The sequence below is a fragment of the Cavia porcellus genome, unplaced genomic scaffold (assembly GCF_034190915.1).
Source record: "Cavia porcellus strain 051 isolate PalLab524CR breed Dunkin Hartley unplaced genomic scaffold, mCavPor4.1 scaffold_17, whole genome shotgun sequence".
Lineage (NCBI taxonomy): Eukaryota > Metazoa > Chordata > Mammalia > Rodentia > Caviidae > Cavia > Cavia porcellus.
In genome coordinates, this window is record NW_026947500.1 from 5958025 (window position 1) to 5985521 (window position 27497).

Here is a 27497-nt window from a genome sequence, read left to right on the forward strand (position 1 = left end):
ACAGACCAAAGAATCACAGGACACATGACAAGCAGGAAGATCCTTGTATTAGGTGAGGTAAATGTGGTAGATAGTATAGCAAAACATCCTGGAAGTTCAAACACCTAATATCAAATTTGTTGTGCATAGGACAAGACAGTACCTGTCCGGGGGTAAGGACTCTTTCCTTCTACACCCTCACAATCCTAGGGCAGGGGGATGGGGGTGCTATATCATACTTGGAGAGTGTTATGGTCAGGGTTTTCAAGGGAATAGATTTAACACAAGACACAAACATTTATAGGATTGTCTTACAACCCAAGAAGTCAAATGCAGAATAGTTCAAGAGATTTTTCCATATGTTAGAAACCCAAGGAAACCAGCTGAGGACTGGATCCCATGGCAATGTCTCAAATGAGTTTGCAGAAGGCCTAGAGTCCAGGCAATGTCTGATGAAAGTCCACATCAATGACCTGTACAAGAAAGGCCTATGCACCAGTGGTGGGAGCTAGAAAGTCTGTGCTACTGGTTTGAAGGATCTATACCAGTGGACTGAGGGATCTGCACTGGAGCCAAGAACCAACTCTCAGGATGAAGATGTAAGTTCCTCCAGTAACAGGAGCAGCCAAAATCGTATCAGGAAAACCAGCCACCACAAAGCTTCTCCTGGGAAATCAGCAGCATGCCGTCTTCTCTTGCAGTTCTTATTTTTCGCCATCCTGGAAACAATTCTCCGGTGGGTCTTCTGTGCCCAAAACCATGCAGACCTAACAGTTTCTGCTTAAGTTGACCATTAATTAATACATCACAGAGAGTTTTAATGAAAGTGATGTTTATTACTTCTCTTTATGTTTCTTTGATCATTACTTAGAGATATAGCAGTGTAAAACCAGATGGAAAGAAACTACATCAATGTTCCAAAATAAAGAATCGGTTACAAACAATTTCATAAAACATATTAGTTATGCGTGCAATAAAAGAGCTGAGAAACAGAAGGGGACAGTCAGTGACCTCAGAGATTAGCAAGGGCAGGAAGTGCTGCCTCTTCCAACTGGAATGGGTGGTGGTCCCAGAATCTAGGTCATGGTACATGAGGAAAGCGGAAAGGAGGGTGCTGCTGCTCAGTGGGAGCTGGAGCCAAGCAGGGAGTACAGCCTCATGTGTAAATATCGTCTTGGTCCATTTCTCCAGTAGTTCTCTTAACATGTCCAGTTTGAAGTCATTAGCACAGCCTGGGAAAGACAAATTGCCTGGTTTAGTACCTGTGCCAGCAGAGCTGACCAGGGAAAAGGGCAGATCTGTGAGCAAACAGGCCACGCAGGATCACCTTTGTGTGGTCTCCCTAGAAGGAAGGCTAAAGAATTTTGTGTGTATGTCCAGAGGCAAATATTTGTGCTAATCAACCAGGGAAGCCTAAAGTGAGGGCTTCAAAATCAAAGGACAGCTCCTTGTTGAAAGGTACCAGATCAAACACGAGTTTTTAGAAGCAAGCATTTTAATATAAGGGTTTGGTCTGTCCAAATCTGGGAGAACTTAGTGTCTCTTACAATTAAAATAAATTTGACAGATTTTTAAAATGCAGTTTTAAATAGCTTAAATTTTTGATAAAAATACTGTAAAATTATTGTAAAAGTACTGCAAAAACATTGTGAAAAGTTTCCATTTGAGTTAAATTAACTGTATGAAGATTTGTTTTATAGTGAGTGATTTAAGAGAAGTCTGTGCATAATAATTTCTCCAATCCTGAAACATTTCAGGATCTTATATTCTGAATTCTGGAGCTAAAATATTTGGCTTGTTTACTTTCAGCTGGCAGGAAATATTCTCTTAATATTTATAGAGAATCTAAATGGAAGACTTCATCCCGATATTTTTCTACAGTACTCAAACGGTAGACACTCACTGTACATTTCCTTTCCCTGACTATTGCTTTCTTATACTCTGTATTAATCTCATTTGACTTTTCTGCTTAATCTAGGTAGGCAACCACTTATGCTTGCTTATTAATTATTGGCCTCAGTAACTGTTCTGGAACAAGAGATTGTTTAGCTATTAGAAGACTAGAGGGCAATTATAATTTAGTGGCTAGTCATTGTAGAGAAGAGGAAAATGTCTGCTCTGTGTTGAATGTTCTGTATCAGCAATGCATATTAAATTCAAGAATTTGGCAAGGGTGTATTAGAAGACTTATTTCCAGGGAATAAATAGAGTTTAAGAAATCAATAAAAATTGGAATTCTTCGTGTCATAAAGAAAGTTATTTATATTAGTTGATTTGAGACCTTTGAAATAGCCTTATAGTTATTTATAATTTCAGACAACTTGCATGTTTTCTTCTAATTTGGTACAGAGGGGTAAATATTTTTTGAAAGTGATAATGCATCATTGTATATATTCATCCTGTCTCACTAAATAAAATCCTAGCCAATAGTAATTCATTTTAACTTACACAGTCTCTATGTTATCTGAAGCAAGAAGATGCCATGATAGTTTTAAGACTGCACTCCTGACTCTTTCGATTCGTGTCATAAATATTTCTCATTTTATGGTTATAGAATCTGGATCCAGGTCCTACTAATAAAAATTCAGAACATGGATGGCAAACAGTTTCATTTTACCATGATCACTTGTTGATTGGTAGTTACAGGTGCTGTTGGAGAAAGGTGTTGAGGCCATGCCTGTCTCACCAGGATGTGGTATCGGGATTAATGTCTTCCTCAAGGATAGAAAAAGAAGAGATTTGTAAATTACATGTCAATAATAGATACATCTGAAATATCTTGAGATGTCTGAGGTACCTGGGAATACTTGAACGTTTGAAATATCTGAATTTATGCTGCAAACAGATCCTAAGACAAAGTTGAAACCGGTTATCAGTGGAGATATATGAATGCAGATGGTTTTCAAATTAATCAAATTAATCAAGAAATATGTATTAAGTATAAATATGATAGCATTTTCTCTACTGTTATAGCTAGTTATAATAGCCTCTCTTTTTCCTTTTACTTCCCTGCAAGTGACTGTAGCTGAGCAAGGTTATTTTCTAACTCTAGGGAAGTGATTTTGGGTATGAGTACACAAGTGTCCATGTATTTTATGAAAATGTGAAGGATGTGTTGCTTTGTTACTTTATGTGTTTTCTCCTTTAGTCTTCTGAGCTATGACATAGAAAGCAGCAGAAATTGTTACTCAAATAAAAATTATATTTGCATCGTTTCCAAAGAGACATATATGGTAAAAAAGGAAATGGGTGTAATTATAAAAATGTGGCAGTTTGAAAAATGAACAGTGACAAATATGTGTTTTCAACTTTCTGAGGATTGGAAATATTTTTGATACCACCTGTTTTAATATGAGGATTATGTTTCCTTATTTTAATATAAATACTTTTTAAGGTATTTGTTGAACAAATACTACATTCTAGGATGATAGAGCTTTTGTAAACCCAATTTGTGGCTGGAACTAATTTTAATTTTATTGTGCTAGAGAAATCAATTAGAAGGTACTTGTTTTTAAGAAAACAGTAAAGACATCTTCAGAGTATTTAAATTGAAATCTTTTTATTTATTATTCATTACTTTCTTTTCTACAAGAACCACAATGTACTACTAATAGTACTGTTGTTGGAGAAAACACTTCTGTTTGTTTCTTTTCTTTTTTTCTTTTGTGGATAATTATTCTACAATCAAATCCACATATCTTGAGTGTTTGTTTCAGTTATTTTTGACAACTGTTTTACCACTGTAGCCATCATTAAAATGAGGCAGAAAAAATACTTATCATCACAGAAAGTTTCCATATGCATCGTCCTCATCAGTTCCCTCTCCCAGCCTCCTTCCCCTAACCAGTTACTTGCTGATTTCATTATGTATCTTTTGTTTTGCTTTCCTTGTACTTATAAAATGCTATCTAACGCATGCTCTTCTGGATCTGACATTTTTAGCTAGTAAAATGAATTCAAGATTTAACCATGTTGTTATGTGCATCAGTCGTATACTATCCCTTATTAATGAGTTGTATTCTATTATATGAATATAATAGTTTTTGTATATTCATTCTCCTGTTGACTATTTCAATTAGTTTCAGTTTTACTATTATAAGCAAGATAAATATACTAATTCGTGTTGAAATCTTTTGGTGGACATTTGTTTTCATTTCTCTGGTATAAATATTTAAATGTCAAATTTATAGGTCATCATGTATATATATTATACATACATATGAAACATGAAAATATACATATATGCATGTATTTTACATATACATGAAATATATATAATATTTCAAATAAGTATAAATAATATATCCAGTCTTATTATTTTATATGTCCAACAAACAAAAATAAGAGTTTTAGTTGCTTCCCATAGTTGACGTTTATTGGCATAATTTTAAAAATATAGTCATTTTCAAAGTTGCAAACAGCATCTCTTTGAGATTTTAATTTGCATTTTCGTGATGACTTGTGATTTTAAATACTTTCACAGTATGTAGTAGAAATGTTTTTATTTTTTTCACTGCCTATTCAAGTTTTTTGCTCATTTAAAAATTTGGATTGTTTTTTATTGATTTTTCCTTTCCCCATTGATTTGGCTTAACACTTCAGTGGAAAATAAATGGGCTCTATGTTTATGTGTCTATTTCTACACTTTGTATTTTATTTTATTTTCTGACTTTAGTTTTATGCCAATCTCTCTCTCTCTCTCTTGATTATTATTAATTCATTAGTGAGTCTTGAAATCAGGTAGGCCAAGTTCTTCAAATGTGAACACCTTTGTGACTCTGTTGAGGTCTTTTATATTTCCACACGTACTTTAGAATCAGCTTGTCAATTTCATGTGAAAGCCTTTTGTAGTACAATTTATCTATTCATTTTATGTATACTTTTTACTGAAATCTTTTATTGTAAATAGTTGTGTTCATAAGTTTAATGTTAGCATGATGTATCTTTTTTCTGACATTTCATTTTCAGTTTATTCGTGTCTTTGTTTTTGCAAAATATGTTTCTATTGGTCATAACATAGTTCAGTCCTGAGTTTTGTCAAGCCTGACACCATTTACCTGGTGTATTTATTTAATTTATATTTGTAGCAACTATTGACTTGTCTCTCATTTAGATATTATATGGTTCTACATGATTTTATATTTTAGATGGTTGTTCTAGTCATTATACCAGTAATCACTAAGATAGAACACAAATGACATTTTAAATCTTCATGTATCTGTGTCTGTACAATTTTCTTTATTTTCCTTCTATCATTTGTACTCTTGTTCCTTTATGTTTTACCTCTATTAATTTTATAATTGCATGGAGTAGTTTTACTTTTGCTTTATTGAGGACATATTCCCTATAATAAATTAAGAAATGTTTATATGAATTTCTATTTTAATTGAATATATGGGTGTGAATGCGTATATATACATGCATGCATATATCTGTGTGTATGTATATATGCACAAAAATATGTATGCACAAACAATAAATGCTTTTTAAAAGCACATATATATACCTTCTCTGGTACTTTTCCTTTTTTCCTGTAGTCCTAATTCTACCTGCTATCATGTTTCTTCAGCATGAAAGACTTTAGTATTATACAGAAAATGAATGCTATGTTATTGTCAGTTTTATCTGCATGAGAACACAGTTTTTTTTTTTTTGGAACTGGGGATCAAACTCATGACCTCCTGATTGCCAGGCAGGCACCCTGTGCCACTGAGCTAAATCCCCAGCCCAAGAATATATTTTTTTGCCTTCAATTTTGAAGACTGTTCCAGTTGCCTAGGTAATTCTAGGCTCATAGACTCTCCCCACCTAGCCCTTCATAGACATCATTCCCCTTTTCTTTCTTTCTTTTTTTTGGTCTTTTTCATTTTTACCGGTACCAGGGATCGAACTCACGACCACACACTTGCTAGGCAGGCACTTATGCCGCTGAGCTAAATCCCCATTCCCTTTCCTTGTAGCTTTCACTGTTTCTGTGGAGAAGTCAATTATTATTAATAATATTTTCCACTTTGTATAATGTGTTTGTCCTTTAGTTGCTTTTAGATATGGACTTTTTGTTTTTCATAAATTTGATTATGATGTGACTAGACAGTTTCTTGTGTGTTTATTTTGACTCTCTCTCTCTCTGTGTGTATTTATCCTGCTTAAGACTCACTAAATTATGTGAATCTGTGGTTTTATGTCTTCATCAGCTTTGAAAAATTGATAGTCATCACTTCAAGTAGTTTGTATTCTCCATTCTTTGTTTTTCTTGGTAGCTTTCTTACATACATATTAGAATATTTGATATTATTCCATGTATGATGGATATTCTGTTTTTTTATGTTAACTTGTTTTTTTATTTTCTCCTTGTGTCTGTTTGAATACTTTTCATAATACTGTCTTTTTCCATATCTAGTCTTTCTATCTAGTAGAATGATTTCTTTTAGCATACTTTTCACATGCATCTTTCTCTTCAGAGCTTTACATGTTCACCATGACTTTACTGAAATTTCCTAATGTTCCATGCTAATAATTTACCATTTTTACAGTATTCTTTAACTGTTTTGGCATGGTTATTTTAAATTTTCTGTTGGATAATTCTGATACTTGATCAATTTCTGGATTGTATTTATGGATTATATTTTCCATTTAATCTTAGACAAAAGGCCAAGAAGCGATGAATTATATTCTCTTATAGATTGTTCAAATATATTTTCTTAGTTTATCTTGCATTGTTTCACTATGAGATTTTTAAAATTATTTTATTCAAAGAAAGAAAAGTAAACAAAAATAAAAAGTGATAGTTTCAAAACAAGATAATAAATTAATAATAGTTAATATGTTGTATATTGTCTTCAGAGTAGTTGCTCAGGTTACAAGATATAACCATGCAAAATATCCAACCAATATAAGCACAAACTGATCTCTTCAGTGAGCTAAAAAAAATCAGTAGTAGAATTATGTTAGATATCATATTGTGAGATGTTTTATATAATAAAATAATAGGAACTAAATAATATTTTCTTGATTTTTAATCAAGCCATTAGTAGCTGAGGTTAAGTCAAAGTTGTAATTGTTAACTTAGTTTTGCATTATCTTCATATCTTTTTGTTTGTGACTTTCTTTGAGAGGCTTAAAATCAGAAGACTTCCAGGATTCCAGAGACCTGGTTAGGCTTCAGAGCTGAGCTGGTAGCCTGTGAGACTGTACAATAATTCTCCCTACTTTCCAGGTTTTGGGGTCTCTGGAGAGTCTGTCTTTGCTTTCAAGCCCATGTTTTCTGGCCCATGCAAGCCCATTTTCAGAAGTATTATCTGTCTTCTAGCCATCCGAAGGTGTGGTTCTATACCTCAGGAGGACATAGAATGCTTTGAAGTTTTACTTTAAGTTTTCTAACTAGCCATCATACTTTGATAATTAAACTCCAAATAACAATTAAATTAGTGTATGTGTGTGTGTGCACATATGATGTTTGATCCTTCCAGTTTCTCTCAGATGACAAAATTGAATAAACTTACTTGTCTTATTTAACAAAACCTAATGTGAAGGATACATGTACTTGAATGAAATGCACACCACATTGGGGTTATTTCTTAGAGCTCATCCTTTGGGGTTATCTCCTTACTTTTGGTGCATTACTTCTCACAGTTGGTGAGTACCCAGTAAGGAGAATTAGCACATAGGTACATATACAGACCTTTTCTCCATCTTCCTTGTGATCTGGGAAATTTATATTTGTAATTCCATGGAAATGTTATTGGAATTCTGGTGAGTTAATTCCAATCTACCACCTCCAGTGCAACCCATGGTGAGAATAAAGACACTAATACATATTTATAGTTAATGGCCACTAGGGGTTCCTGGGTCCAATCCAGATTAGGGTTCACAGATCAAAGGCTTTGACCCAGGGTCTAACCCAGATTTTATTGATTTGCAGAGAAGAGAGTGACTAAAGTATGAGTGACTATAAAGAAGGGCAGGAATTATGTGAGTACTGTGAGCTGGGCTAGCTAGGAGGCCAGAAAGCACCTCTGCAATATGCAGAGAGAAGGATATGTAGAAAGAGCAATCTGTGTAACACAACTGAGATAGCATTTAATGTCTTGGAGGCTGATGATTCAGTTCTGATGTGCAAAGCTTTTCTGCCCTGGGAAGTCATAGTGCAAACCCAGCTGACAGCCCAAGAGTTGTGTGGCTCTGCCACCACACAGAGCTTAGTCATTTAGAGGGAGACACTGAGCAGAGAAACAGGACTGTGGCCTGGTTTCAAAGATTATGCATCAGTACTTCGGCGAGCCCTATTTACATTTCTTAGAGTCAATTGAAAGGTAAAGGAAATGGATTATCTAGCTCCATACATATCAGTACATGGAGACAGGGCCAGTTTAACCAAAGTGGAAGTAATTGCTCTTTATTCAAGGAGAGCCATCCACATGGTCCTCTATAGGTACGTATTTGGTCTGTGTATAGAATTCCTCCAAACCATGGTCTACCATGCCAGCTGACATGTGGTGCTTACCAAGTACCAAAGTCTGCATCTGATACCTTTTTCTTTTCTTGCCAATCTCATACACATGACTTTTCCTTTCTCAGCACTGTCCCTGTTCTGTAAAGGACTTGGGGCTTTCTGAATATTAACTTGTTCAGGTTTCATAGTTTTAAAAGTACAATTTTTGTAGTTTATCTGCCTTTTTGTAACTTATTTGGTTTATCAAACATAGGACCTCAGGTATATTCCCACTGAGCTATATTTCTAACCTATATTGTAGTATAATAAATCTAAAATTCCTGCCTTTATACATGTCCTAGTTATTTTAATTGCTTCTAAAATAAAATAGCTGACACTCAAAATTAAAGGAGAAAAGGATTATTTAGCTCTCAGTTTGTAGAGTTTTCAGTTCATAGTGGGCTGGCTCCAAGGCAGGGTGGCATGGTAGAGGAGCATCATAGGGGAGGAACAGTTCATGATAAACAGCAGGCAGTCTTCTTTTGGTCCTTTGTCCTCAATCCAGGTTACACATCCCTAAGGCATGTAACACACCTAGAGAGAGCTTCCCATTATTTACTCTCAGAACTCTTCTGAACCAATCAGTGGACTAATTTAATAATCACTCACACTTAATGCCAGCATCACCCATTCTAGATGCAGTTACCTCTGAAAAGTTCCACCTGTGCCTGCGTGAGGCTTTGGGGGGGACATCTACATGCAAACCAAAATGAATGAATCTCTGGCATAGGAGAAAATGATATGGATAACATAGGAGTCAAACAGTTCCAAATCTTTTCTCACAGAAAGAGTTTGCAGGAAATCAAACTTTTGATTTTGTTCTCTACGTTTAGCAAAATGGATTTTGTAGTACTTAAAGCATGAAGGATGCAGGAGCAAGGCAACTCTGGTGACTCATGCTCTCCTTCTAGTTTCTTGAAATTCAGATTTGGAAACACTTGACAGAAATATTTTGGTGCACTGAGCCAGTAATGGTGTATATAGGAGCCTAATTTTCACTGACTCATTCCAAAAGTGATTTCTTTCTCTGTATTTTATTTCATGCTTCTTTAACTTACAAGAAACATTTTTGATACTTAAGACTAATAATTCCATTGATTGCACTTATTTGACTTTTCAAACTAAGATACTTTCCATATTAAAGCCCATACTTTTTTTCAGAAATTGCATAATGTAATTAGATTGTCAATCTTTTTATTTAGAAATCTTAATAATCTAAATAATTTTAAATAAATCTAAATAATCTTAATAAATCTAAATAATTTCTTTTGTTATTTCCTTTTAAATCAGTGTTTTATTTGTTGCATTACTTTTATGATTACTTTATTACAATTTAAATAGTTTATATATTTTTTCTGGCATATTTATCCAAATATACTGAAACATAATAATGTATACATATACATCCTTTAATAGATTGCCTTCATTAGCATAAAGCTTTTTGTGCTATTTAATATAATTTATACTCTGAAATAGAAACAGTTTCAAAATTTGATTTTCTCATTCAGTATTCATATGCTCAAATATATATTGATAGCCTATCTTTCTTGCTGCTGAAGGAATTGTCATATTTATGACTTTGATAGGTCATCATGGAAATGTGATCAGGAACTTTGCTTTGATTGAATTCTGCCTGCACAAGGATTAAGTAGCAGTTTGACACACACTTATTTTTCTTTGGCATATATAACTCTCCTATTCTTGGAATAAAGAATGGATGTCTCCTTTCTTTCTTTATTTTATTTTTAAGCATTCACTTGCAAAATTTTCAGAGTAATTCCCATTTCTAAAATCTCCTTTATTGGTTTCATATTGATGAATATTCTTGACATAATGGAAAATAAAATTGCATGGGAACAGTGATGAACTGCTCTTTCTTTTTTTTCTTTTATATCATGGGTATAGTTTCGTCCAATTGTCCAATGTTGTATGGGACCCAGTGGACACTGCTCTGTAGCTGATTTACACTTCTGAGTTAGATAAGTACAGATGGGGATAGAAATACTGTATAACATTACAAAACATACTGGACAGAGTAAATCAGATATGAAAGTCCTGGTTAGCTTGTGCTTGAAACAGTACAGACAGACTTATCTAAGTTTTTTGGAATTGGCTTGTATTTCAACACATATTTCTTCAAGATTGAAAACAATATATAACCTTGTACAATAGTTACTTTTCCTGATCTTGCAATTTAGATATTCCTGCACAGGACAAATATATGAAAAAATGTAAAGCACAAATAAAAATAATTTAAAAAGGGAATCATTCTGTCACTTGAGATCTGCCACTAATTGCTGGTTACAACATGATTAATATTCTAAAACATCTATTCAGTGATCAGATCCACTCACATGCCAGGGGAAATCTTCATAGCGTTCACCTTATATTATAGAAATCATAGGAATCTTCATCCAGGTGTGGTGAAGATTTGAAGATTATGCCTTCAGTAGAAGTAGAAAATAATACTTCTTTCTAGTATAGGAAGAATTTGAGAAGCAAAAGAGCTTCATTGGGTGAAAAGACACCTCAACCAACTTGTCAAATCCTTTCTTCCTGATAACGCAACTGGAATATATTTTGCAATATAATGAAGTACTATTTTTTTTCTTCTTATGGTTATGGATGTACAAGTGAAAAAATATAAAATTTAGAACACTGGCTGATGATGGCTGAGGGAATTTTTAGTAAGAAATCACATACATCAATACTGAAACTTGCATGGGTGTAGGTCTAGAGGTAATTCAAGTGAAGTGTAATACCAGTTTTTAACAGCAATGAAGTAGACTTGAATGCAAAAATTGAGAATTGTAGTGGTTTTATAAAAAGCAATAATTTATCTAAATTTTCGGAAAATTTAATTTTAAAAAATATATATTGTATATATATATGGAATTAAATTTCTGTTATTGAAAGTAAATGAATTATTTTTAATTATTTAAATCATTCACACCAATAGAACATAAATTATGTTAAATTATAGCCATAACAATAAAAATCAGCTTTTCTGTTGTAATGAGATCAAGGAAAATAGCCTTGATAAGATAATATAGGTAAACTAATGAATTATGTATATTTATTTTTGCAACTCCAAACATTACCAGCTAACCAAGGAACATATTTAGTCATTTTTGGTATTGTTTTAAAACTTTCAGTTGTATAAAAGCTACAGTTGAATAATTATTTTTCAAGTTTTTATATATAAAGGCACACTTGTCAAAAATCATTGAAAAATATAACTTACCTAATAATTTATTCACTTGATCTATAGAATTTAAATATTTAAATGTTTAGGTTAAATATTTAATATGAAATTTTAAATATTTAATTATAGTATGTAAGTCTCATATGGCTTCTGGACCCATAAAGGGATAAAACAACTCTGAATTTCAAAAAAGTTGAATATAGACTGCTTATTTAATATTAAAGGATCATCATTAATTTCTATAGGCATGGCAGTACTGTCATGCAATAACAGCTGTAGGTTGTAGATATATTTACATAATTACTTGTCAATTAAAGAATATGTTAAAATTTGCTTTAAAATAGTAAAGTAAAACACAGAATTTTTTCTTATCTTTAGAACTGTGCATTTGAGAAGAAAAACAGTATTTATGCTCCATCTGTAAACTGAGGTTTGGCAAAAAAAGTCTGTTATTTAATTTGATCAAGAATTTATTTGTATCTGTCTCAAAACATAAGCTACATGCTTTAAAATGAGTGTAATCTGCACTTCAATTCCACACTTTTTCTAGCTTTCTGACATTATCCACATGATTTAGACCTCTGAACTCTTAAATTTCTTATTTTAGAAATGATAGTAATAGCACTAACACTGCTCTCATAGCATTAGAGTGAAGATTAAACAAGTAATGCACTTCCTTTAACTCAGTGTCGACATAAAACAAGCACTTAGTCAGATGACAGCTACTTAGAAATATCAACCAGCATCAGTTCTGAGCTGCAAGATTATTTGTATATGAAAGCTGTTTCTTTCCTTCATTTATGAAAATACATTATTAGTAATATTCATAAGAATCTTTTTATCCTGGGATTCCAGTTAATTGTAACTTTAGTTAAAGTATACCCCTTTTTTCCTTCTACCATTAGCTCCTAAAAGGAAAGTATACATTTCTAGTTTGCAGATAGTGCAGCTGGGAAGAGCTTTGATTCTTTCTAGGTTGCTTGTAGTTGGCAAGCTGAGGTGGGTGGTGGTAAGAAAAAATAGGGAAGGAGAAAGGTAAAGGGACGCGAAAGAGACGAATGAGGAAGAGAAAACAAAGGACAAGTATTAACAGTTAAAAATACTGCTGTTTGTCATTTAAAAATTATAAATCGGATAAAATGTTATAATTTTTGAGTGAAAATCTTCAAACTACATACTGCATGTAAGTCATTTTTAGTATGAGATACAAATACATATATTTTCTGGGGATGGTATAATATCTTAGATAACAAAAGTACTCCAAATACTTTTAGGAAATTTCAATCTCGGATCGTCATTCCTACAACATGTTCCCCTCAGATAGCATGAGGTGCTCAGAGCTCTGAGATGACTAGTACATTTAAATATGTTCAACTTAGTCTAAAAGTTAAAAGTATGGAGGTTGTGTTGTTTTGGTTGTTCTGAATTGACACCTTGGAGTTGAGCACAATTCTCTGCACTTCACATTTCAACACATGTCAGATTCTTACATCAAAGCTGTTTCTCCTTTGCAGTTTCTCAAGGATACTGCAGGCTTTTTTTTTTCCCCATGCTGATAGAACATTCCAGCTCCAAGTTCGATGTAAAGACAGGGAACAAACGCTACCAAACAAGAGAGCAGAACTCTGACCAAGTGCCTGTGAGAGCCAATTACAAGCAAGGTGAGAGTAGCAGGAGGGGTGGGGTCCACACCTTAAATCTGACCTTCTATAGCGGGTTGCTGTTACCCAGTGGGAGAGAGCAGGTCTTAAGTAACACTAGCTTTTCCCTCTGGGAACTGAAACTGTAAAGATGCAATACTCACAGCAATTTATAGGGAGAAATATATTAGAGGCACTAAAGAAATACTCTTGAGACCCATGAAGTTTGAGCACGATGACATCCATTTTGGTGATGTATAGTTTATGGTGCTATGCATGTAGTTTTGTTTCGGAAGATCACTGGCTGCATGTGCTGCCAGTACGAGTTCATCTCCATGCAAAAGGGAAATATTCTTTCATTAAAAGAATGAATTGTGCCTATGCAGGTTGTCCCAAGTACATCAGATAGGTATGGGAACAGGGGATAAGAAAACAGTAATGATAGTGGGATGCACAGAAAGCTTTCCGCCAACCATGGGAATTTTACCTCAGTGAAAGGATTTCCTCAGTAGAGCACAGAGGTTGAAGAAGCCACATTCTGTTCTAATACACGGATGAAGACAGGCTTCATTGCATAGAAAGAATTTTGTCGATGTATTGGCAGGAAAAGATTTACCATGAAAATATTTCTGGGATGAGCTAGGAGCCAGTTGAAGCGGGACTAGATATGACTCTGAAGAGAGTTTTCATTCCTTATAGAACAGCAGAAAAACCAGACTGAGTGGGACACAGAGCCAATCTCTCGTCACATCAGTTCTCCTAAGTGCTTTTAGCAGGTGCATTTAAAGCCCAATTTGATATTATCTGAACTCTGGCTCAGACAGTTTTTCCAGGCTCACCTTTCTTTCATACACTGTACACTTTCCCATTCATCTGTTCAAACTCCATTTGTCTCCGAGGCACTTAGGAAAAGGCCTTGGTCTCTTCCATTTCACTTTATGTTGCTTGAAAGAGGCATCCTTATTTCAGAGAGAAGACTGAGCAGCTGTGTAATAAGCGTCCTCTGGTAAATGACTCCTGGTTCTCAGAGATACTAGAATGAGTTTAAGGTCCTAAAATTCTGGGCAGAGAAGCTCCGTTGTTTGGAACATCACTGAGTGGACCCACAGTGCCACTCAGCTTCCTCTTCTGACATTCAGATGACCACTGAAAATGAAAATTTACCGCAAGTGCCATTACAGAGTCACAGACTGAGTGCTGTAGAAACCCAACGGATGGAATTAATGACTAGGTTGTTCTTATTAAGGCCTCTGGAAAAAATCTCACCATAGCTGTCTTACTCTGTTTTTTTAGGATTCCACAGAGTGCATAAATTATGAACAACAGAAGTTGTTATGAACAACAGAAGTGGCTCATGCTTATAATTTTGGCTAGGAAGTCCAAAATCAAGAGTCTACAACACGTGGTGAGAAATGTGCTTCTGTGTTGCAACATGACAGGTAAGGGAGAAAACAGGAAAGGAGTGAGAGAGAGAGAGAGAGAGAGAGAGAGAAAGAGAGAGACAGACAGACAGACAGACAGAGGAGTGGGAGGAAGAAGGCGAAGAAGGAGGAGGAGGAGATGAAGAAAAGGAAGTGGAAGGGTAAGAGAAGAGAGAGGAGGGACAGACAGAGACACAGAGACAGAGAAAGACAGATGCAGAGAGACAAACAGAAGGAGGGAAGGAAGGAGAAAGGGGAACTCCTGATATAACTGACGCACTCTAGCAATAGCATCAATCCATTCACAAAGGCAAAGCCGCCATTATCAATCACCCCTTAATTATCTCCCCTCAGTGCCATCATAGTGGCTGGTACAGCTGAGTTTTGGAAAGGACATTCAAGCCACTGCAATATCCCATGGGAAGCCGGGGGGAAAGGTGGGTGAAATGAAGTTTTGTATCTATTTACCCAAAGCAGCCACGCTAATCAGTGAAGTCATTCATGGAATGAAGTGAAATCCTGAACCACGGATTTAACAGGAAGCAGCACAGAAATGAAACAAGTGGGAACACTGGCAAAGGTTGACACACCGTAACAGCAGCAGCAGCTACTACTCATCTGATACCTGAAGTATACCACGGCTTCGGATGTGTTATCTCAGTGAAATCTCTCAATAGTCTGTGAGCCAGATTAGTCTTATTTTAGGAGTCTAAGAAGGTGAAGTACTTTGCTCTGGATTTGCATGTGCAGTATGGCAGAGCCAGGATTTTACCTTCAGTGGGTCCATGTGTCAGATCACTATCTTAGTCATATTCTGATTACTGAGATACAATACCCAACACCCACAATTTATTTTTTTTAAATTTTTATTTAAAGAAAGATTAAACAAAACAGAAAATAGGTAGAAATAGTGCATACGTTCAGAGAAAAAAAATAGTAAGAAATCACTAGTTGATGTTGTCGTTATACAAATAGTTGTTCAAGGTACAAAAATGGAACATGTAAAGTGGGGATTCAAACAGAGAGACTGCAAAAAGTTCTAATCAACTGTTCAGCAAAAACTTAGTAACATGGTTGTCAATCCTATACATTTAAACACACATGCATTTATCCATATCTTCATTTATGTTTAGATTAAACAAACTAAAGCAAGTTAAAATCATTCTGAACAAAGAATAATAGTATTGCTGGATTTCACATCATGACACTCTGTGATCAGCACTGGGTACAGTAGTGTCTTCTTTTTAAAACTAAATTTAAAGAAAGACTAAAAAAACAGAAAACGGGTAGAAATAATACATAATTTCAAAGAAAAAACAAATGGTAAGAAATCACTAGTTGATGATTACAGATTGTCTTCTTACAAATAGTTATTCAAGATTCTAAAGTGGAGCATATAAAATGGGGATTCAGTGAGATTGCGACCAGTTCTGTTCAACTATCCAACAAAAACTTAGAAATATGGTTATCAATCCTATACACTTAAACATATATGCAGTTACACATATCTTCAATTATGTTGAATTTGAATAATGCCAAGCAGGTTAATATCAATCTGAACAAAGATTAACACTATTGCTGGGTTTCACATTATGACACTCCGGGATCAGCACTGGCTATTTTAGTGTCTCCTTTTCTTCAAAGTATCTGTTCATTTCATCATCATAAGATCAGTTCTCATAAATTGTTTATAGATTCTACACATGCATGAGTCTTAACATGTATTTTTTTTTAATTTTGAAAGTAGTAAAAATGCAACAGCACAAGACAGAACAAAGCCAATCGGGACAATGCAGTGAAATTGGTACAGGATTTCACAGCAGAATACTGGGATAGTAGCCATAAGTACTATGGTATGTCTCTTTAAGTTAACAATAGCTGTCCAATCAATTACGTATTGTAAAATCAAACCAAAAATAGAACATTGTAAAACCAATTGAGAATGCTCAATAGAGCAAAAGAAACATAACAAAACTGAAAACAACCTATGCCTTCAAACAGAAGATAGAAGGAAATCCCCCATATTTGCTATACTGCATATGGTCATCCTCCCAAGAGATGTTGAAACATCTATCCCCAGTAGCTAAAGGAGGAGGGGGCAGGTGGGAGAAGGGTGCTTGATTTTCAGCTCGCCTGGCAGTAAGCTTACAGGTAATGGTTCTTCTCCAGGCCCAAGCTGCAAGTGCTTACCAAGAGGGCGGGTGAATAAGCTGCCTGAGTCCCTCCATGGCTGGACCTCTGGAGCTCTGTTCTCCTCCTGGCCCGCGTTGCAGACGCTTACCCAGAGGGCAACACCCACAATTTAAAAGAAGAGATGTTTATTTTAGTTCTCCATTTGTAGAGGTTTCTGTCCATAGTCAGCTGATTTCAAAGTAGGATGGAATGGGGCATGGCGGAGAAGAAAAATAGCTCATGGCATAGCATTGGGAAGAGAGAGAGAGAGAGAGAGAGAGAGAGAGAGAGAGAGAGAGAGAGAGAGAGAGAGAGAGAGACACAGAGAGGTGGTGGTGGGAGACAGAGAGAGACAGAGAGACGAGAGAGACCATTCTAGATCACACTCCAGTAACCTAACTAAACTCCTCCATTCAGGGACTGCTTCCCAAATCACATTTGACAATAAACTCATCAGCAGACTAATCCACTCATAAGTATCACCATTCCATGATCCACTCACCTCCCAAAAGCTCACCTGTGCGCACACAAGGTTTTGGGGAAACATCTAGATTTAAACCATAGCAACCACTTTACTTCTGCTAATTCATCTCATGCTCACAACTCAAAGAGTTACGCGCTATCATTACCTTCTTTTTATGAACAAGAAAATTGAGGCTACTCTGGCCTTAGAGTTTGCATTGCCATTCAATTACACTGTTAATCTTAATAACAAGAGATAACTATGTGATCTTCCTAGTACTAAAAACTTGTTTGGAATAGAAATTTCAGGCTTGAAAAAACACTCATGATTTATTATTTTGTGAAGTAGAAAAGGGAAGTCTTGGGTTGCAGCTCTATTTTATCATTTATTAGCTATATGCCCTTGGGCAAGTACTTTAAACTCTCAGTACCTCCGTTTCATTATCTATAAAGTGTGGAAAGTAATATCAGCTTCCATATCTCTCACGGCTTTAGAATGAGAAAATGCAACAAAGTATGTAGAATTGATTTGAAACTGTGTATTATGCAGATGTGTGCTTTTGTTTTTGTTGTCATTTTGAAAAGACAACTGGTAGAAAGAAACTCAAAAACCTCAAAATGACGCAATAAAAATTATTTTATGCTTATGTGAATTAAAATTATTTAGAAACATGATTTTAAAAATCAAAAGAAATAGAAGTTTGCCTTCACAATGAAACTGAAAATTAAGCACACGTAAAAGTCAAATATAAGATAACATGTGGATTTGAAGTATGGTGTCCCCTGAAAATTCAGGGGGATTTTTATTTCTTTAATCAGAGAAAGAAAATAAAGTTTGTAAGCAAGACAACATGCAGATATCAAAGGAACACAGAAATCTCTTATTAGACAACTATATTATAAGTATCATGTATTTGTTGGCATATTTTCTTTTGGCTTTCTAAAATGAGCATAAATTTATTTGCTTACAGATTTGCAAATCTACTCATATATACTATTATCAAAGTACAATATAACTAACATAATAATTACAATTAATACAATTTCCTCTTCCTCCAGATTAAAGAATTTAGTGAAAGTTAAATAAATACTAATTTAATTCCTATAGCAGATTTTTAAAATGTATAATTTAAATAAAATTTGAATTTGAATCATGTGATGTCCTTCAAAAATATGAAATCTTTCTCTAGGTTTAATACTGAGAGAGAAATATTGACCTTTTTCATATTTGATTTTATTCTTATACACAAACAGATTATGACGGGCTTAATTCCTAGAATTGATAAGTTCTTATGAGTGCTTTTATTTTCAGCAGTTTTAAAACTAGACTTTTCCTCCCAATAGATGAAAGGAATTTCAAATATTGGCTAGCAAAGAGAAGGAATGCTATATTCATACCTTTATGAAGGAATGAGAAATCTATGTAAAATTGATTATATGTGTCATTTTTTGAAGCTGTAACCCACTGGGTCAATCTCAGAGTAATTTTTCCTACACAGGCCCAGAGTCCAAATAAGAATTTCATTGTTTCTTCATTTCTCAGGAAGAATATAAGAAAAGGAGCCATGTTTCACAGAAGTCTCATAAAAATTCCAAGTTGTTAGATACCATGTCTCTAAGGTATTTATCTCATGGGCTATCTGACAGATAAGTGAGATTTATTAGACTGGCTCATTGTAAGCATCTAATAAATACTAACTAAATTCAATATTGGCCTCGAGAACTCTTTCCTATCATTTATCACTTTCTACCCCATTTTCCCACTTCCTTCACTATTTCTGTCATACAGACTTCCCATTGGGTCAGTTGGTTCCAGCTGCACCTTCAGTTAGAGCCTGCAAACGCATTTCTACTCCTGTCCTGTTTCTACTAGCAGAGTTATCGCCTTTCTGTGCCTGAATTTTCCTTGAGGTTCAGGAACCAAACAGGTGAAAGAAGGCAGGGCTCTCACTAAACAGGAAGAAACTGATGGAAAACAAGGTAGTTTAGTAACTGGGGTTAATTTTTTCCTAGTCAAGTGGGTTAGGGAGAGGATATTCACATTTGTAGAGTGGTAGACATGATGGCCACCATTCTTGTGACATAGATCAGGGAATCACATGATAAAAAATCATGCATCTGGTTGGTAGCTAAAAATATTGCTTCTAAAGTCCTCATTATCACCAATTAAATGCACTGATTCTACCCAACTGAGGATTATCTGAAATCACTGAAAAGGCGCCTGGAATCTAGTTTCTGAGCTTTCACCAAGAAGCATCCCAAACATTTTTGTTGAGTGGCAGCTGTGTGTTAAATATTGTTTTAGTCTCACCAAAATTTATATCCTAAAAGATAGGAAAACTAAGAAAGAAAAAAACAGGAAAAAAAATTGTAGGAGCTATAACATTCTGCCCAGCAATAGACTGAATGCTTAGAAACCTGTCTTGAAATGAGTAGTCTGGATTTTATTTCAAATGTGATGGGTTTTTACTTCTTTCTCTTATAAAGACAATTAAGTTTCTAATGTAGCAAGGTGATCAGGTTTCGTTACTGGGCGAAGGACCAGAGACTTACGCTGTGTGTAAGTTGCAGAAGGAAGGCTGGGCGTTTTGACAGTAGGCGGATGGGAATTTTGGTGCTCTACTGAAAATAAATTTACTCAATAAAAATCTGCTTAGTAAATTAAAACTCTACAACTTCTGTCCTCTCAGAAGCCACCCATGTATACATCCTCCTTCTTTATCCATGTACTGTTCTCCCACAAGAGAACAGTAGATTTTCCTTGCAGAAACAACATAGTAAAGTGAAACACTACACATACAAATTATAGAGGTTCCCCCAGTAAGAGGCCAAGCTCCGCGACATTATCCCAGAATGAAGCCTGCCAGTTCCCAAGATTGCCTTTAAGTACAGTGACTTTATCCGTCAAAGTAAGTCAGGAGATAAAACCTCTAAAAATTTAAAAAGAAGACTAACTTAATTTGGTTATCTTAAAATATGTAAAATATGGAAAGAATTAGTTAAAGTTGTTTGAAAATAGTTGCCCTGAACAATGGAAATTAAGAGATTGCAAAAAAGGCTTGCATTCATTAAAAATGGCAGTAAGAAATTGACTTTTACCACTTGCATATGTAACACTTCGCTAAACATAAAATTAAATCCAAAGGTTCTGATGTTATGAAAATGTGCCCAAATTTATGTAGAAGAGACTATTGATAAAAAAAAATTTAGAATCTACAAAAATTCACTGAAACAACTGATGAAAAGTGTAAGAAGTGCAAGATTCACTAAGTTTAAAGAAGCAAGTTTATTGGTGTCTAAAGAGTGTTAGGCTTCTATATTCTGAAGTGTGATGCTCTGTATATAGAAAAATGTGGCATTAGATAAAAAGCAGGAGTATTTTAAACTCATGGTCACAAGGGATACTCACTGATCAGCTTCAACTTCTGGGCTTTCAGATATAAGACAATTTAAAATCCCTTAAAATCCCTTGAAAGATTTTGTCAACCAGGTTAGTTGCCACATCAGGTGAGTGAAAAAAATACAAACAAGAGTTTAGAGCAGCTGGATCCTGGAGGAAACTAGAAGAATTGAGAATTTGGTAAGAACCGACAAAATGTATAAGATGACAACAAGCAGTTTATAAGTAGGCAACAAAATTCTCAAAGGCAATGAATATAAGTGCAGTTCTCATAATCCACTAGCGATATAGTTTTCCACTGAAATTAATTTTTGTCATATAATTGCTTCATGTTTCATTTTTTGTATACAAATTAAGTCCAATCTCATTAGACTTTGTCTAATTACTAATATAAATGTAGCAAAAATAGTAACTGATAACAGAGCTCTTTTAGTTTGTTTTGCTAGCAGTTTTCATAAGTCTCAGATTTGACTTTTAAAGGCCCTTGCGGCTGAAAATTCAAACCAATAATTTTTTTTAAACCAAGAATGTAGCTCAGGACTTTGCATTTGTTAGGTAGGTGCTGTGTTGCTGAGCTATAACCCCAGCCAATAATTTGCTATGAAGATCTATAACAATATTTAAAGTTCTGAGTCATTTCCTTTCTTCTTTAGGTCCCTAGTTATTTCAATAGTCCTGGGCTTTTCAGGAAGTGACTTTCCTTAGCTGTGTGTAAGGCTGAAAACCCTGTCAGTCAGGTACCAAATCTGGTTTTCTAAGGTTTTATAAGTATTCAGCTTCATAAAACCATAAAATCAACTTTGTTTCTTAAAATTATGCGGTCATAGCTGATTCTGTGCATCATTTTCAAATATGACATTCCAAAGTCTTAGTTACATAAACAATTTTTCCAATTATGCCCTGTTACAAAAAGGACAGATTTTATTGAACTTATGTAAATGAGTATATTGCTGTAGAAATACAAATATACTTATTTGCATAGGCTCAATAAGATTTTCTAAATTCTAGAAGGGTCAGGGAGAGAGACACCAATGAATGTTCTATTTCTGTTTATAAAATTGCAGACTATTAATTTGTTATGAAATCTAGAAATAAAATCTAGAAAATAGCACATTGAAATAGGCAAACACAGTAATACAAATTGACTGATTTATTCCCACTTCCTTTGTTACCTGAATTTTTTTCCTGGCAGATGGAATGAGTTGTTTATCTACTCAATTAGAGGGGTTGCACTTTTTACCAGCATTTGTGAAGGTGACTTTCAGGATTTTCTGATTGCTCTGATACGTACTCTAAAAGAATCTATGGACTAAATTTTAGATGACAGACTGAAGAACATCAGACAACTATCTGGCCCTATCCAAGTGGGTAAAGTATCTGGCCTATTTTTGATAAGCTTCTTTCTTTTCTTCTTAGTCTCAAGGAGTTGTTTAGGCTTTTCTGAGTTCCTGTGAACACATTATAGGTACACACAGCTCAAATTCTAGCAGCTGCTGAGAATTCAGGGCTGAAATAGGAAGAGGAAAGTTTTGCAGAGGTGAACAGAAGGATGGAGACAGGAAGAGGCTAAAAGGGATATATGAAGGATTCCAGGGAATTAAGAGGGAAAATTCACCAGTGGTGAAAAGAAGAAAGAAGTATTGAAGGATGGAGCGGGGAGAGGTCTTAGGGCAGTTTTAAGTTTCCCAAAGATATCACTGAAGTTCTAAATTATGCTTTAAAAGCCTTGGCAACAAGAAAGGAAGGTGCTGGCAACATAATTGTGGAGCATACAGTTACAAGAGGTTCCAGAAAGAGAAGTGATTTTCCATTTACCGTGAAACTCCCGTGTCCTCAACTAGTAGTACTTTGGAAACAGATCTGGGAGTTGTAGCACAGTCTCTGTCTCCTGGACAGCCCAGGGCCTAAAACAGAGAAACCCAAGACTCCAACCTCAGCTTCTTTTGAATGAGATTCAGAACTCAGCTCCTAAGAGAAAGAGTCACACATAGTCAAGTAACGTAAATTCTAACCCAGGTGCCTGGTAGTGAATTCTTACTTGAAACAGGAGCCAATATTTCTGTGTAAGAATTCCTGTAAGTTGGGTCTATAGTGCAACTTCGGATGCTATATGCAAACCTCAGAATCATCCGCACAGTGTTTCCATTGATTGTCCCCTGGAAAACTGGCAGGTATGAGGCCCAACAATGGGTTTCTGATCAGTGAGCTGGGAGAAAAGAAGGGGCCTTCAAAAGGCCACTTGAGGTCATAGGTGAGAGGCCTGATCCTGAATTATGACTTCACAACTGTTGGAAAGTTATTTTGACACTTGCTAACATGGGAAGTAAAATTCTATCGAAGAGAGTAAAGATAGCTGCCCAGACTTCCCAATAATGGGGAGAGGTCAGGCTCAACTCCCAAACAAGAGCAAGTGGAGATTGGTAGCCACAGGAGGGAGGTTATTGGGCCAAAATTACTCAGAGGAGTCATGTAGGAAAACTCTTGCTAGACTGACCTAACAGGATTCTCACCGAGGCCTAACAGATACCAAAGGAGAGGGGCTTCTCTTGCAGTACTCTTGCCAAATCTGGGCTCTGCAGGTCTGGGGAGTGGTGGCAGAAGAAGGAGCAGGAAAGGTCCAGATCACCAGAGAACATAGAGCAGCATGATTAAAATTTGTTCAAAGAGAGACTCTTTGTCAGTCTCACCAGGATTGGTGAGGTGCGTTTGTCTCACCAGAATTGAATACCACCTATTTTTACATCTTTTCCAATTCAGAAATTGTAAAACAACATTTATGTCTTGTCTTTCTCTCTGTCTTTCTTTTACTATTGAAGATACCTTTTTTTTCCTACATGACTCCTCTTAGTAAAGATACAAACTTTTTTTCTGCCTGCTTAATTTGCTATGTAGAAAATGTATTTCTTAGTAATTTTAAAGCTTCTTTACATAGAATATTAAAGCAAAAACCTTCAAGACTAATTTGCATTGAGAGTACAGCCATCCTTTCCAACACTCACATGAGTTGTTACACTCATTCTAAGTTTATGAAATTTTAAGCTTTGTGGAGATGCCCAACTTTTCACATTTCTAAAATGTTGGAAATTATCTTAAAACTTTTTTATGTTAAAATTTAACCATAACACAATTAAACATATATAATGTATACATGTATATACATGTAAATATATATCATACATCTACTAATACATTTGGATAACATAATGAAATAAAGATATGAACAACTCACTAATGTAATGGGCACCTTTAATATAGTAAGATAGAGTAGAAAGTGTTGCCATAAAGGCAACCTTAATAACTTTTCTGATGTCAAAGCTTGGGGTATTAAACCTGGTGTCTAATGATTAAAGTCAAATACTATGATAAAGAGAATGTAACAGAGAATGGACATTGAAAAAGAAATTGCCCTGGAATTAAAACTTAGTGTTAAACAGATGAATTGAACATTTAATGACAACTTTAAAAACGCTATAAACCTGCCAGTATATGATAGTTTTTGTAGTATTTGCATACACCTTCAGAGTCCAGGATGTAGCACACATTTTTCATGAAGAAAAAATGTTTTTCCCATTAAACAAATGGGAAGAATTGTTAGACTTCAATCAACATAGATTTATCACAAGCAAAACTTTTAATGTGTATAAGGAAATTAGAGTTTATTACTTTTTAGGGAAGTAAGAATTACATATGATGTAAATAATTTAAGAAAAGTTTATCCTATGATGTAAATAATTCAAGAAAAGTTCACTCTATGGAGCCTTAACTGAAAGCAAGCAGTGATGCAGTGTGGAAGTAAAGAAAGGAAGGACAGCTGACCTGGCTGTGTGTAGAAAGTGGAGTTTAACTTATTGTCAGAGAATGAGTATAACTTACGTATTCCAAGAGAATACTCAACTCACGGATAGTGAAATAGAACAGGGTTGCCCAAGGAACTAGGTTGCTTGGAGAAATAGAGAATTACAAATGTAAATATTTTGCAAATGAGAAGGGGATTTGGAGGAGGGACGGAGCGATTAGGGAGAGGAGCAGAAGGGGGAGTAAAAATGAATTAAGGCATGCCATGTACATGTACCAACTCTCCACAGTGAATGTAATCATTCTGTACTAAATGCAAGTGCTAATAAAAATTTTAAAATTATAAAAAATAAATAAGGCTTTATAGCAATTTCTTAAGCAAGAAAAAAGTGTGTTAAAATACATTAACTTGAGTTGAGATTTCATGGGGTTGAAATTGGAATTGGGCAGATGTGACTGGTGACTATGAAACAGGGAATCAAGAGATATATGAAAAGATAAAACTGATGAACTAAACCAGTGACTAATACCAAGGAAGGTCAAAATAACCAGCTGGGACAACTATACCAAAGGTAAGAGGAGGTGATGTTAAGGAAAGTAGGCTGAAAAGAACAGGTTTAATTGACACATATTAGAAGCTTAAGAGTTCTCTAAAGTTCTCATATATATAATCAGGTGTGTTGGCTACTTTCCTCTCCTTGCTGAGACAAAATACTTGACACCTAAAGTGAAGGAAGGAAAGGTTTATTTAGCTTATAGCTTTTGGAGCTTTCAGTCCATACTCAACTTCTTCCAAGGCAGATTGGCGTGGCTAAGGGGCGACCATTAATGTTAGCCACAAGCAACAAGAATGAAAAGAACAAAGGGAGAAGCATGCTTTCTTCCCTCTCCTATACTGTATGCTGGCTATCTGCTCCCAGGAGGGTGCAGCACTCACATTGCCAATCCCAGCACTAGACAATGAACCAATCATAAATGCCAGACTCAGCCCCCTGTATGACTACGTGAGGCTTTGAGGGAGGGGGACATCCAATCATAAACCATAACATCAGGATTGCATTTAGAGACATGCTTATGGATTCATCTATGGTTGGAGACAGAGTTTTTAGGGATAACCTGAAGATTCCACACAGAATTAGAATACTAGATTGAGACCAGATTATTCAGAGCTGGTCTAAATTTTAGTCTGAGAACAGTGATGAAGCTTACTCTGGAAATGATGATAATCTCCTGAACTAACTGATGAAATAAGAAATTTAGAAATCTAGCTAGGAAGCTATTAATGTATCTGAAAAAAAGAAATGATAAAGATGTCACCCAGGAAATTAGAAATGGGAATAAAAAATTTGAGATAATGAGAAAGAAAAATGGTTAAGATTTCATAGTTCTTTACCTTCCAAGAGTGAGTTCTAGAAAGATAAATTAGTCAAAGACAATATTAAGGTCCTAAGAACCAGGTGAGAAGAAGCATTTTCTGGGGATGCTAATAAAGGGGAGGGAAGGTAAAGATTAAATTGTTTTCAAGGAGCAAGCATTGGAAGTTTAATGATAAAGTCATTTATTGAAATTTACCAACGAAGATAGTGTGGCCAACTAAATTACTTAAGTTTTGCTGCTTTTTAAAGTTAAAAATTCTGTATCTATTATCATATATCAATTCATAATCATGATATGCTTTGTGTTGCCTTTGATTTCTTTATCGTTTGAATGCAAATACACAATAGTTTAACTATTAGTCTGCATGAATTAGTGAAACTTGACTGTCATGGTCCAATTTCTTGGTGATAGGTGGTATTTCACTGATGTGTAATATTCTTGGAGTTAACTAGTAGAATGGAAATGATATTTTTTATACCAAAGTTCACCCAGAAATTTCTTCAGATTGCAAGGTAGTTGTGGTGTAGCCCAAGTTTGAAACTTTTATAGAGTTAAAAGAGGAAAAGACACTAGGAAAGGATAGAGCAAGGCAGTTGCCAAGGAGGTAGCAACTAGGAGAAAGCCAGTATCATAAGACTTGAGAACAGTGCTTCTGAAACTTTAATGTGCATATGAATCACCTGGGGGATTTTGTTGAAATGCAGACTGGTTCAGTTGTTCTGCAGAGAGGCCCAACTTTCTGCATTTCTAAGTCTCCCAGAAGATGCTGAAGTTGCCAATATCTGGACCACATTTTGAGTAGCAAGTCACTAGAAATCAAACGAGAACAGTTTTTAAAAAACTTTTTGTGTTTCATTCTTTCAATTTGCCTTTTCAAATTCACTCTCCACTTATTTTTCCTGGAAGAGTGCCCAGGCAGCTGAACCTAACAGGCCACAGGACTGGGATTCTTTGCTGCTTTTCTGATAGTTTTTGGTCATTATAGAAAGAGAATCAACTGAAAGTGAAAGGAAGGATGTGATTGAAAACTGGATTTATAATCTCACTTTTCCTGTAAGAGGACATGTGTCCAGGAAAACACTGCAGTGTACAAAATCATGCAACTAATGCCAGAGGCTATGAGAAAATGCTAATAGGGGCACAGTATTCAAAAAATTGTCACACACACACAGCTAGTAGAAGCTGTAGCACAACTCTGTACATAGTAAATGGTTAAGTATGCTGTGTGCATCTGACAATTTGCCAGAATGAAAGCCATTAATCTGAGAATGTGGAGAAAAAAGAAAATAAATTCACTTAAATATTACAACAAATGTGGCACTTTACCCTGTAAATGACTTAAAGTATAATTGCAGGCATTGGAGAAATTGCTGGCTATGAATTAGCATATTGTAGAGTGATAGAAATAAAAGTATCTGAAATCAGGAAGTTGTAGCCAGCTGTGACTGAATATGGCTCATAATACACATAGTGCACTGAGGTAGCTCATAAGTATTTGAATGGATGAATGTGTGTGTCCTGTCTAGTTCCTGCATTTCACCTACACAGTTTACAT